The sequence below is a fragment of the Anser cygnoides genome, chromosome 3 (genome assembly GCF_040182565.1).
Source record: "Anser cygnoides isolate HZ-2024a breed goose chromosome 3, Taihu_goose_T2T_genome, whole genome shotgun sequence".
In the NCBI taxonomy this organism is placed as follows: Eukaryota; Metazoa; Chordata; class Aves; order Anseriformes; family Anatidae; genus Anser; species Anser cygnoides.
Genome location: NC_089875.1, coordinates 65094376 through 65108467, shown reverse-complemented (window position 1 = coordinate 65108467; position 14092 = coordinate 65094376).

The following is a 14092-nucleotide window of genomic DNA, read 5'->3' as shown; positions in this document are numbered from 1 at the left end:
AAAATTGCAAAACCACACAACTCGTACGTATTGTAAAGATGGATTTTTAGAGTGTAAAGAAAACAAAAAAAAAGAGATAGGATTTAGGGCCAAGAGAATAATTTTCGTATAGATTAGCTCTATGGACAGCTTTGTAAGTTTATGTAAGAAGTGAAATTAATCCATTCAAGATGTATACTCAGCCCTTTCCCACAAATAAAATAAAGCACCCAATCACATTTTGACAGTAGGAAGCAATATGCGTGTTGCAAGCTGGTCTGGCTGGGACTGGGTTAAATTTTAAATTATTCCCATCTGTTTCATATATCCTGATGCATTTATCACAGTTAAAATACTTAAGAGCACCATTTCATGATAACCCAAGAGAATAAGCCTCCACTGTACCTGGTTCTATACACTCACTCCCCCCATTTCCCTAACCCATGAAACTCCCTTTACAATCTTTATGCAAAGAAGAAGCCAAAAGCCAACAAAAATGTGTGTATGTTTGGTAGAGGAGCCACAGCGTGCTAGGGGGATGTGCAGAGAGTTTTCCAAATCCCTCTGGCCCTGCTTGTGTTCTGATAGCACTGCCAGCTTAAATGCAGTAGTACATAAGCTTGAGCAAAGGTCTGGTCTAGAGCTTGTGCAGGACCATGTTCAGCCTCTCTACAGCAGGGAGCCTTTGGGCAACCATTTTCTGGCAGTGTTCAGACACAGAGGGAACAGCAGCATGGATAGGACTGCCCTGGAGTAGGATCCCTGGTGTGAAGATCTGGGGGACGAGAAAGCAAAAGCTGAAAGGAGAAAGGGGAAAACAGTTCCCCATGGCAATGGTGGGTAAGAGAAGAACTCCAATGGCAGGGATAGCAAGGCACAGGAAGGGAGCTCTCTCAGGGACTTCAAGTCTGGCTGATCTTTCCTTGGTATTTGAGAGACGTCCTGAAGCTGCTTCCATCTCTCTCATCATTTTTTGAACTATGCCAGACGGCAACTACATTTTCCTGGGATTAAACTAGCCTGACCAGAGAAGTGTTCCTCAATTTCAGGCCTTACATCACAAAAAAAAATATAACTTTTCTTTTATTAAAACTCTGGGCATCTGGGAGTTTCCCAGGCTATTCCAGGTGCTAATAGCTTTAGTGCCATTTTCTTATGCGCAGAAAAGGCATGTAATTCCCTGAGAATTCCTGTGTTAGTAGGGGGTCTCCCGCATCAGCCAGAGAAAGATAGTCCATAAGAGATATAGCTAATGGCTATATCATCTATATATGACCATATAGTGTGTGTGTGTATATATATATATATATAAACATAAATAAAAGGTGTGTGTTTTGGAGGGAGTGAGAAACAACAGTGGTAGCCCTATATCTCACTCTGGCAAAGCCATAAGGCTGCAAACACGCAGGCAGTCCTTGCTGAAGACAAGCTAAGCTATTCCAGTGCTTTCCACCTCTCTTTGTTTTCAGAACACCAGGCATTTCCCAGGGGAGAAGCAGACCTTTCTTCTCACTTTCCTTAGCTTGACTTTTGTTCCACAAACTCCTTAAGGTGCAGTCCATGCACACCGTTGGCCACAGGTACAGCTATGGGAGACAGCTTGCTCAGACTAAATTTATAAGGTAATTGGAAATGCAAGGGTGCAGAAGGGGAAGGAATGGACTGGTGGAGTACTGGAAGCTTGGCAATTTTCATGGCAATTCACTACCCAATTAAAAATAATCAATCAATATAACGACAGTAACAAGTAGCAATTTGTTGTCATGGAGTACAGAGCAGGCCCACAGGGAGCAGGTTCCCGTTGCCCATACTACACCAGCAAGGTGCTCTTGAAATGTGGAATTGGGGCCAGCAAAACATAAAAATCCATTTGACCTGATTTTTGAAATGTTAGTACACCCACAAGTGTTCCTGACATGAGAAGGAATTGCATGTGTCAGCATCTCTGCAAAACAAGGTCCTAACAAGCGCGTGTATGAGTGCAGCGGTGGGATGTGGGCTGTGACAAAAACCAGCCTGCTGGTGCTCAGGTTTATTTACAGTCTGTTTCAGTCAATAGAGTTCTGTTTCTAATGAGATGCCATAACCCAGACCATTTCCCAGGAACACCTAAATCACTAAGGAAAGACCTATAAAACTGGATGATGCTCTCATGAGGTTTCTTTTAAGATGTTATAGCCTAGAAAGCTATAAAGTAAATAAAGCTTTTTTTCACATCTGTAAGCAGAGATTTTGAAGAGTCAGATACATTGAGATTATCCGGAAGAGAAGAATTTCTATTCTTAGTGCCAGGTATTCGTACTATTTTTTCTTGTCTGTGGAGTTCATCTAATACATGCTCTGTTTTTATGTCTTTAAGTGATTCTCATTACATCTTCACGGAACAAAAGCCATTCTCCAAAACAGCTTGCTGCTCAGGCATGTCTGACTTTTACAGAATTCTGCTTTATTGCTCTCTTTAATGGAGCTGCTGCTATTGGCAATGCCTCCCCACTTAGTGTTGCAGGCAGGCTTCTAAAGCAACCCTCTAGTAAGTTTGCAGCGCTAATGCACAGCAATTATTTTGGTGCACACTCACTTAGATACCACTTTGAATGTGGTAGTAATACGTGGCTCTCTGATGTAACACGTGGAAACAAGATATTTAAAATGCTGGTGAGTACTTAACTGCTCTATTTGCTAATGCATTCTTAAAGCTTTCAACACACTTTAGCATAGACAAATTCCCAAGCAGGAGAGCTGCAGTGCATGGTGCCTGCCCGTGTCATCTACCGTGCTCCTTGGCCCTGGGCATCCTCACCAGCTAGCACCCCAGGTGCTAGCACACAGACACTTTGTTAGCAGTGGGTGTCTTTGGGGCCACCAGGAGAGCAACACTGGCACAGCTGGGAGCAATGGCACTGAATCAAGTTGGCGGGACCAGGCAGGGAAGGCTTCTGCTGCACTCTGTTCTCGGTGAATGCATAGAATCACAGAATGGTTTGGGTTGGACTGGGCCTTAAAGACCATCCAGTTCCATGGGCAAGGACACCTCCCACTAGACCAGGCTGCTCAAAGCCCCATCCAACCTGGCCTTGAACACTTCCAGGGATGGGGCATCCACAGCTTCTCTGGGCAACCTGTGCCAGTGCCTCACCACCCTCTGAGTAAATAATTTCTTCCTTATATCTAATCTAAACCTACCCTCTTTTAATTTAAAGCCATTTCTCCTTGTCCTGTCACCAAACTCCCTGCCAAAGAGTCCCTCCCCAGTTTTCCTGTAGGTCCCCCTCAGGCACTGGAAGGCCATTATAAGGTCTCCCTGGAGCCTTTTCTCCAGGCTGAACAACCCCAACTCCCTCAGCCTGTCTTCCTAGGAGAGGTGCTCCAGACCCTTGATCATCCTCATGGCCCTGCTCTGGACTTCCTCTAATATGTCCATGTCCTTCTTGTGCTGGGGGCCCCAGAGCTGACCGCAGTGCTCCAGGTGGGGTCTCACAAGAGCAGAGCAGAGGGGGAGAATCACCTACCTCAAGCTGCTGGCCACGCTTCTGTTGACACAGCCCAGGACATGGTTGGCTTTCTGGACTGTGAGTGCTCATTGCTGGCTCGTGTTGAGCTTCTCATCAACCAACCCCCCCAGGTCCTTCTCCTCAGGGCTGCTCTCAATCCATTCTGCACCCAGCCTGTATTTGTGCTTGGGATTGTCCTGACGCAGGTGCAGGGCCTTGCACTTGGCCTTGTTGAACCTCATAGGGTTCACACAGGCCCACCTCTCATGCCTGCCCAGGTCCCTCTGGATGGCATCCCTTCCCTCCAGCGTGTCGACTGCACCACAAAACTTGGCTTGGTGTCATTGGCAAACTTGTTGAGGGTGCACTTGATCCCACTGTCCCTGTCACCAACAAAGATGTTAAACACTGCCGGTCTTGATACTGAGCCCTGAGGAAAACCACTCATTACTGATCTCCACCTGGACACAGAGCTGTGGGCCGTAACACTTTGAGTGCTACCATCTAACTAATTCTTTACCCACCAAGCGGTCCATCCTTCAAATCCATGTCTCTCCGATTTAGAAACAAGGATAGCATGTGGGACTGTGTCAAATGTTTTGCACATGCCCAGGTAGATCATCATGCCAAAATACCAGGTAGATACCTTGTAAAGCTCACAAAAGCAAGACACCTGGCAGAAAGACTGCTCACCAGTCCCAGCCTTGTTCTCACGGCACTGCTTATCCACAGTTAGATCCTCTGCTCTGAGGCTTTGGCAGTACTGGAGGATGTGGAGAGGCGGCTGCTTTCTGCACTGGATTCCCTCACTTTAGTTCAGCCTGGGCAGCGGAGGGAGCCATGCCCGCGGGAGCTCTCTGGAAAGCCACCCCTTCCCACCAGGCTGGTGCCCAGGCAGAAGTGGGGCATCACTCCCACCAGGAGCATCCTGCTCCCTGGCTACCGCTTCGGCAGCACAGCCCCTCCACATCCTCACAGGGATAAGGGAGGAGGCTCTGACCAGAAACCCGTGAGCCTTATGTACAAGGGGAGGCTGCCACAGCCAACACCAGAGAAGTCTGACAGGGCTGGGCTGCAAGTCACCACAGCCGTGACTGAAACTGTGGCAAGGCATGGTGCAGAGTAGTGCAGCTTTATGCTCTGTGCTGCTTCAGCTTTTTTTTTTTTGCCTTTTTTTTTTTTTTTTTTTCTAGCATTCATAGTAGTACCAGAAGCGTGTGACAGGTTGTGCAGTTGTCAGCACGCTGCCAGGTGAAGTGACGTGAAACTTGCAGTCACTTCAGCACAACAACAGCACGGGTTGCTCCAGCCCCAGGCAACCTGGCCCCAAACCACCTCAGCTGTGGTGGCACCTCACTCGTGCTGCCCTGGGGCCACTTGGCGGGGGCACCTGCTGTGCAGCCGTGCTTCACACTGGAAAGCACAAGGTCACACAGAGACCAGGTTCAGCGTCCCGACCAAGGCGCACACAGGCCTGAGGCTCAGCTGGATGCACGCTGATGGCCGTGCAGAGGCAGAGCCAGGCTCAGCAGGCCGTCTGAAACCCAGGCTGAGACCGCAACCCAGCTCCCCACCTGCTGCCACGTGATGTACAGCATAGGCATATATTCTGGGGGATACAAGCACAGCTATCCAGCAGCAGGCAGTGCTGCAAACACAGGTTAGTTAGTTAATTCCTTACTATTCTACGTCCCTTTTCATCCCCAGTGATGGTTAATAAGCAATAAATAAATAAATAAAAATGCTATGATATTTTAAAAATAGATCTACCGTGTGAACATATGGTTGTAATTACTTTCTTTATGAACAAGTCTATTATTTTTCTTTCCTTACATCTCCTCCTTGCTACAGGAAGCATGCCAGTTTTCAGGCATCTTGCTTCATTGTTATTGGAAGGAAATTTCCAAAACGCAGTTTGTTTAACAAAGGCTCCTAAGCCTATCCTAGGAGTCACCCTTAAAAACTGGGCTGAAGCAAGCCTGAATGAACTGAAATCTCTAACAGTCATGGGCACGTCCTTGCCTCTCCATTTTCATTCTTCATTGCTCTCTATTACATTAACCTCTTGCATGTTTTCACTCCCTCTTTTTTTTCTCCTGATTCTTCTTCCCCAAGCCCAGCCTCCCTTCACCTTCTCCCCATTATGTTGTCTCTGGCTCAATCCCTCTCCTGCCCACAGCTTTCCCACCAGCCCTCATGCCATCCCTGATGCTGTAATGCAACACGTGTCCCCCTGTGGCCCCGGAGATTTCCCTCCATTTCCCAGTACCTCAGTTCCCTCACAGGAGCTTGAAGTCACCCTCTCTCCTCATTTTCCCTCCTTGCCCTCTTTTCCATGATTCCCTGTCTCACTACCTTTTCCCTTTCCATGATTTCCTGTACCTTTTCCACATCCTAGCCCCCATCCTTTCCCAGTTCCCATCTCCCCTTCCCTCTGCCCCCCTCCATTGCCTCTGTCCCCCCCAGCCCTCCCTCCTGGGTCCCTCGCCCACCCCCAGAGCCACGTCCCCAGCCGGCTGTGCTCCCACGTCAGCTGAAGCTGGGACTTGGGATGCGCAGGGGGGCTGCGGCTGTGCCGGAGCCGGGTCGGGTGGCTGCAGGCGTTGGCAGGCTCTCTCCACCTCTGTGCTGCTCTGGCTCCAAGAGGCTTGTTTTTAATGAAAACAATCCTGCTGGATTAGGGGAAGCTGCCTCTTCCAAAAAACACATTGGATTTCAGTACTAGAAGGGGAGAAGTGGCCAAAGTAACGTGACCCATGAAATACCTTTGAACTCTTGTGTTCCTGGCACACCAGCAGAAGGCACGGCGTTGCATCCAGCCACCAGAGCAGTCCTGCTTTCGTGGCTAAAACCACTCCTGCTACCACTGTGAGGGCAACCGCACAGCCCTGCCTCCCAGCCGAGAATGTCAGAGCGTGACACAAATGTTACTTAATGAGTTGTCAGAACACTGTGAGCAGATAAATGTTGTTCTTGTTCTCTCACACAAGGATCCAGATCAGGTATGGTGACCTAGTGTTTCCAGTGCCACTTGGCACCTTCATTCTCACATCCATTTGGTAGCAGAAAGACAGTCCAGCTCGGTATCCAACGTTATTTTATTTTGTGATATCATTTATTGCCAAATAATTGTTAAGATCAAAGTCGGTTTGAGTTTCAGGGAGGCTTTTTGGCCACTGAATGTCCAATACCGGCCATTTCCAGCCTGCACACATACTGACCTTTCAGGCCAGTGCTCAGAGTTTCGCTGCAGCTCAGAAGTGCTCCTAGGAACTGGGTAAGCAGTCCAGTTCGGGTGGGTGTACTTCAGCATCACCCAGGGAGATACTTGCAGGACCAAGCCACATGTAGACCATGAGTGAGTTTGTTGCATTAGAGTGAGTGTCCTCCCTGCAGCTGAGCGGGAAAGAGGGTTGTACAGGGCTGTTCCCCCACCCACCGTGGGGTGCTAATGCAGGAGAAAGATATGGGGCCTGCAACCTCTTGAAGATGGATCTTCAAGTGCACCAGTCCTGATGGCCTCGTGACAGTTTTGCCTGTCCTAAAATAAGCCTGTGTTGCCTTTGAAAGTGGTGTTATAACATGAGAGACATGCCTACCAAACCAGAGATTTGGTGCGCCCTTCTCCTGACTCACTGGGAGCAGCCACCAGCTGCTGTTAGCAAAACCTCACAAAAACAAGAGGAGAACCAGTGAAGGCTGCACAGCACATTGTGGTGCTGAAGTTTGCTGAGGCACAAGCCGGGGATGAGCACATGAGCTAAAGGCAGTGTGTTGACAGCTGAAACCAAAGAAAAAGCATCGTGGACTTCTGAGGAGCAACAGAAATCAGGCTTCATGTGCACAGAGCTCACTGGCGCGGCAGACTGGGGGATGCTGAGCACGGGAAATGCTTGTTCCTTCCAATAGTCCTTGGGAAATCAAGCTTTGTGCTTCTGGGTTAAGTAAGATTACACTGAAGGACACTTGATTCATGTAGTTGGTAATTCCTCCCTGTGGAAGTGATCCTGAATATCAATGGACTGCTCCAGCTGGAGAAGACATCTCTTATTTCAATGTCTGCTGGGTACCGACAGAAAGAAAGCCAAGGAAGCAAATCCATTGCATTTTCAAATTGCAATTTTTTCTTTCAAAAGAAACTGCAAAACATTAGTAAGATCACAAGCTGGAATTAAACTTGTCCCTCACTATATTCACCTGTCACAAAACCTGTCAGGAAATGCACCATTTCAGGCCAAACGGTGGGTCTGTTGTCTTTTGGGGCGGCTGTCCCGGGGTGGGAGCCTGTACAGATTTAACTGCAGAGTGCCACAGTCACTGCCCTTACCCCCTTGCTTCCACCACTTTCTGATGATTGTCAGACCCTGCACAAAAGGCACGTCAGTGCTGCGGCCCGATAGAGGATAATTCATTTTCCTGTGATGGGTTAATTAGCTGAGGTTTTAATGTGCTGAACTGCTCAGCATGGGGTTCAACAGACCCAGAGCCACTGCAACAAGGGGACAGACATAGCTGGGAAGGGGAAGGAAAAAAGAGAGAGATGTTGGGCCAGCCAGCAATTGGTCTCTCACCAGCCTAAAACCATCTACGTACCTAGGGGGATAAAATTCTTCAGGTCTAATGCTCATTTCTATGTTAGTCTAAAAGGACAGTCCAGATAATGAGCAGTCTCCTTGAAACAAACCCTCAAATCCTCCTCTAGGTCTGACCTGCATGAACCAGACTGGGTTTTTGTGTGCAGTTAAACAGATACAATTTCACACCGTCATCCAAAAGGACACGACTGGCCTGCTGCACACTCCCGAAGCCTCCCTAGCACCGAGGTGGGGACAAATGGCAAAACGAGTCAGGGAATGTCTCAGTCTGACGTCAGATTTTATTTTTCCCCTGGGCCTGTTTGCAGCTGGATGTCTCCCCAGATCCTGCCCGCCGGGTCAGGGCACAGCGATGCTGCTGCGAGCCATCCTGGGCCACGTGTGATGAGCTAAGCGTGCACATATGTGTGCATGACCGTGTCCATGTGTAGATCCTTTCTCACAGACATAGCGGAGTTTTCTTCACAGGCATGGAAACTGGTACACACATGATTTTTGTCCTGACTTGGCAAGGCTTCCCCATCTTGCTGCCATTAGTACATTTTTTCCTCTCAGTGGTCCAGCCCTAGAGACCACCCCGAGCTCTTCTTGGGATATGTTTGGCAGCTAGAGGGGTTTGCATGCCAATTGGATTATATTTTATACATCAGCAGCAGTGCCTGGAACAGCGCCTGATCTTTTGGCTTCCTTCTGTGGTGACCTTCTCTTTCGTTCGACTGCTGCATGCTCCGAGGTCTGTCGGTCTGCCAGGTGCCAGGGAAGCAGCAGCAGGACTGAAATCCTCCGAGCATGTACCTGCCCTTCCCACATCAGTATGGGCACTACAGGAAGGCTCATGAGGAGCAACCTGTGAGCAGTTCAGCTCCTGTCGGACAGTGTCCTCTCCGTCGAGCAGTGGGCCAGCAGGAGCTCCTGGGTTTGACAGCTTTGGCTTGTCTGAGTTAACAGCCACGCAGTCAGCCCAGCTCCGGCCTGTAAAAGACAATGAGATCTCCTGTCACCCCTTGCAGATGATATACGTCCTTTGGCTCGTGGCCATGTGAAAGTTTGTGCGCTTGTACCGATCCTGCCCTTGCTATACAGCAATTTGGGTGTGTTCTCCAGCGCTCTCTCAAGCTGCTGTCGGCCATCTCTTTATACCACACAGTGCGTAAGATCAAACTGGTATCCCACACCATGTGGACCAAAGGATAGGGCCTACCTTTTCACAGACCTCAGGATACTGCTAGCATCAATATGTTCCCTGGGGATGCTTAAGAAAGGTGCTATTCTCTCACGTAGGTCTGCAGACTGCACAGCACAACCTCATGGACCACACGTAGCGAGGAGTGGGACCACATCGTGTGCTCTCCTGGGATCCACGGGAGCCTGACATGGAATGACCCAGCTGGGCTCTTCCCCTCCTGCACTCCCTCCTGCACTTTGACCTCTGCATTGGGAATATAGTCCTCTGGCTATACACTTTGCTTTCACCCCGGAGACACTTTAACAGCCAGGAACTCATGGAGGACCACGGCCTTTGAAGGCTCCTGCAGGGAAGAGGCAGGAGCACTGTCCCCTGGTCCTGCTCATGGTGCCACTGCGGCTGCGGGCAGCACAGAGGAGGTCAAGCACATCACTGAGGAGTCTGTCTTTGGCTCCAGAGGACTGATGTTCACTGGCACCGTGGGCCTTTCACACAGTGCAGGAAGCGTAAAAGCCCTTGAAGTGAAGTCTGTATCAACTCGGTGCCGTTTTTACTGCCTATTCTGCTATAAATGAGAGCCGGGCCCCAAATTATCCCAGTTAATGTATCATATCAATATGATTTCATGTCGTGTCATACCATGAAGGACAAATGAAGGGTCTAGTCCTGCAAAAAATATTTAGTACCTACAGAACACTCTCAAACAGCCCTCGGTGACTATTTATAGCAGGTGTGCATTGCTCCATGGTGCTCTGAGGTCTGGGGTCTGCTGTAGCAGACGGATGCACAATCTGGAGCAAGATGTATTTGCCCGTGGCTAGTAAATAACAGAGTTTGCTGTAGGTCTTCCTCCATTGCTGTTTGCCTCTCACTTTTAAATGCCACTCACTTTCTCTGCCAGAAAAGTAGATTACTACTAATGATCAGAATAAATTATGTTCCTAAAGTAATCTCCACTGAAATGCAGACCCCTCCAAGGTGACTCTCCAGCATAGCTCTGCGTGCTATGTTAGGGTGCAAACAGGGAAAAAGAAGAATATATCTGTAAATAATGAACTGAAAGAATTGTCACAAGCATTTCCAGTAACATACTTTTATTTTTTTTTCAGATGTTCCTTTGCTATCACCTTCTCTTTTTTCTTCTCACCTTTGGCTCCAGTTCAGTGAAATGTTTGAGCACATGTTCAGCTTCAAGCAGTTAATCATGTCTTATGTGCTTTGCTGAATTTTGGCCCCGTTATTAGCTACCCTCTTCGTATCACTAAGGAGAGTCCTGTATTACACTAACAATCTGCAGACCTCACCTCGGGCTCTGTGAGGTTACTTCAAACATTGGCCCAAACAGACGTGTTCAAGAGCATTGCAAGTTGCTGTTTCCCCTGGGAACACATGGTGCCATCACTGTCTGTCTTGGCCAATGTGTGCCTCATTCCTGAGAGGGCAACCTTGTGCGTCCTCTGCAGAAAGCAGACTCTAAATCAGCGGTTTCGTGTGACACTGCACTGTCACCACCTTGCAGCAACAGCACTGGAGACAGCAGACACAAAATTAAACTCTCCATGGTATTCACAGCGAGGGGTAGGAAGAGTATACTGTTGGCACATGAGTTTCTCTCTAATTGTGCATGGACTTGCACTGCATTAGCCTAAAGGCACTTTCTTGCTCACGTGCCCATTAATATATACCTCATTCAATTGACATCTGCTTCTCTATTTTTGCACTACAGCTTAAGGTAAAGTGAATCTGGCAGAACACAAACTTTGTTTTCCAATTCAAGCCCATTCGAGAAAGGCTTTTCCTGGGACTGCAGGTTCATGGAGCGACTAGAGGGAAAGCTGGAGAGCCAGGCACAGAGCCACTTTTGCAGGGAGAGAAGACTCATGTAGTGCCATCTGCCCTGTAAATGCTTTTGGCAGTGCAAACATACATACCATGTCCCCAGTGTGTAGCACTTCCCACATAGAGAAAATTAACATCCCTTGATAAATCACACCCCTCTTCCTCTGGATTTCACTCTACTTGGACAGATTCTTATAGAAATGCTCCTTAAATGCTACATTCTCAAGCTGGCTTTAGTCCCTGTCATTTTATACAGGCATGAATTAGTGTGCTAACAGGAATGCATGTTAAATGCTTTGTTCATGATTGAGCAATAAGGATGGAAAAGCTGTAATGACTGTTCCATGATGCAGACACTATAAATAGAGTGTATTAAAAGAGGATGGTCTCTAACACATTATGTTCTAATCAATAACAACAGGCTGACTCCAATTATATTTTATTGTGTCTGATTGAGAGAAGTATTTACACTGAAGCACTGGTGTGACTCACAGCAGTGGTTTAGTTAGAAGTCAGATTCAATTAGGAATATTTCAGACTAATGGCCATTGTTTCCTACACTCAGCCACTGTCCCATTCACAGGTCTTGGTCAGTCAATATGGTTGTCCCTTCTCTGAGCTTGCACTACCTGCATACACAGCTGTCTTCACAAGAGCACTCTCTAAGCTCATTGAACCATAAGATTCATATCCTAGCTGGATGCAAACCCCAGCAAATGGAAGAATTCTTTGTATAGGGAAGTCTACAGACCCCGAGTGCACATGATCCTTCAAGATTTTTTAACCAAAGTAAACAGGAGAGAGGAAAAAGTGCGAGGAAAGAGAGGAAGATGACAGGTCAAAACAATCTGCCCAAAGCTGCACAGCAGATGAGTGGCACAGAGAGGAAAAACACTGAGTTTCCTAACTCCTGCATTATTAGATCTAACTGCAGTCCTCCAGGCATCAGGTTTTATTTTCACACAGGTCTGAGCTCTGCTGCCTTACCTTGTAAGGTACCCAGGTCTCACTGACACATGGCAGTCAGTCAGCAGTTCACATGGCAGAGACCTCACGTGCCCACATAAGCCTGAGGAAATCCTTCACTTGAACACGATCAACCTGCAGACTTCAAATGCTCAGAACACAGGTAAATTAAATCTGAATACTCATTAACTGTATTAACACCTAATGAGAACTGGACCTATGATAAGCACATGACTTCAACTTTCAGCCATTTTCCCTCCTCAAAAATGAAGTGATGGAAATACTTAGCAGTGAGAAAAGTGCATGTTTTATCTTTCTTTCTGCATTGGGTTTATGTGGCAAGGTTTGTTAGCAGGCAGGCTCCATGGGAGGTTTCTGTGAGAACTGACCAGATTTAAAGCTTGGCTAATGCTGTAGGAAAAACCTTCGATCACATACTGCATTACGATGGCAAGTGCAATGTAATTATTGCAATTTCATATATCTATTTTACATAGCAGCAATTACATCCCTACTTAATACTTTCTGACATCTTGTGAAGATGACTCGTTGGGAGGTGAAAAGCAGGGAGGCAGAACACAGTAGAGCATTTGTATCTGTGCGGAGGTTGCCAACGGCAACTAATAGCATAAAGCTCATTTCTGTCTCCTTAAAGTGTCAAATCTGAAGACACCGCTTGTGCTTTTTTGCCTTTTTCAGCTGCCAGGCAAGGACAGAAAAATGGAAAGAGAGAGAAATAGGTAGCAATAAAGACCAAAATACCTGGTGGTGTCAAAGATAAACCAGATTTATTTGTCTCTTAGACGTTGTTATGATCTGGAGAGAGGAAGCCCACTGCTGTCAGTGAGTTACAAAAGTTGGAAGCCGGGACTGAAAACATCTATTAAAACATCATTGGGAGGCTAGATCCCAAAATAGCTTTGCCTTTGAGAAGTATGAAGTTTGCTTTCTATTATTCTACACCTCTTAACTTCTGAGATTATGGGATGTGACGACATCCTTGGGAGCTGCTAACGTCTGCATCCCGACTTCCAAAGAAACCGTACATTATTGGGATGCACATTCTGATCCATCCATTCTTCGGAAGCGAAAAGTCATTTCTCCCCCCCTTTGGAAAGTCTTGGTAGTACTCAAGTAGCCAGAGCAGGCACGGGTACCATGTCACACGTGTACTAGGGATGTCCAATGGTTATTCTGACACAAAATGTGAATTCACGTTGCCAAATCACTACTTCCCAAGGCTCTGGGGATCTCACATGCCGCATAAGCATCATGTGTGCTAAGTTACCGTGGTCAGTTGGTGACATCCTCCTCCTCCATTACTGGCAACACTATCCAGTTTCACAGGCAGTACTGAGGCCCATAGGGACCGAATGACTGCAGCCATGTAAATAGCATCACCAGGGTAAATATGTAGACACACACAATGTTAGGAGGAGGTCACGCTCGATACTTTCAATACCAGACTATAGTTAGCACCTCTGCTATGACCTAGTCCCTCAGAAATGAGTTACTGCTGATCTCTTGAAACTTGTTGAGCCTGTGGGCTCATTTGGAAGATTTATCTCATTCCACAGTAAAGTGTCTCTTAATATTTGTCTGCACATTAATAAGAAATGTGGGGTTTGGGATGCCTCTTGATGTGGTAGATTAGACTAGAGCATTTGGAGATGCAGTTGTAACACATATTTTGGCTATAACATTTCCAGAGATAGTTTCCATCTGATTCTGCCTACAGCAGGAACTTTCAGCACAAGGACATTTTTTTTTTTTGGTCTCTCCATCTCTCACATTTGTTGTATATTATTCATGCTCACGAGTTCTGATCAATGTGTGTTTGCATGTGTCTGGCACTATCAAGCCCTGTTGCCTCTAAAAGGTACACCACTAGATTTGTGTTTTCCACATTAAAATGCATGTTTATTATTATTCTGATGTTTTTAAACGATTTCCCAGCATATCATTACACTCTGCTTTATTTTGTCTACCCTACTTTAAAGGACATCTTTTTCTGAACCCTAAGTTTGGCTGAACAC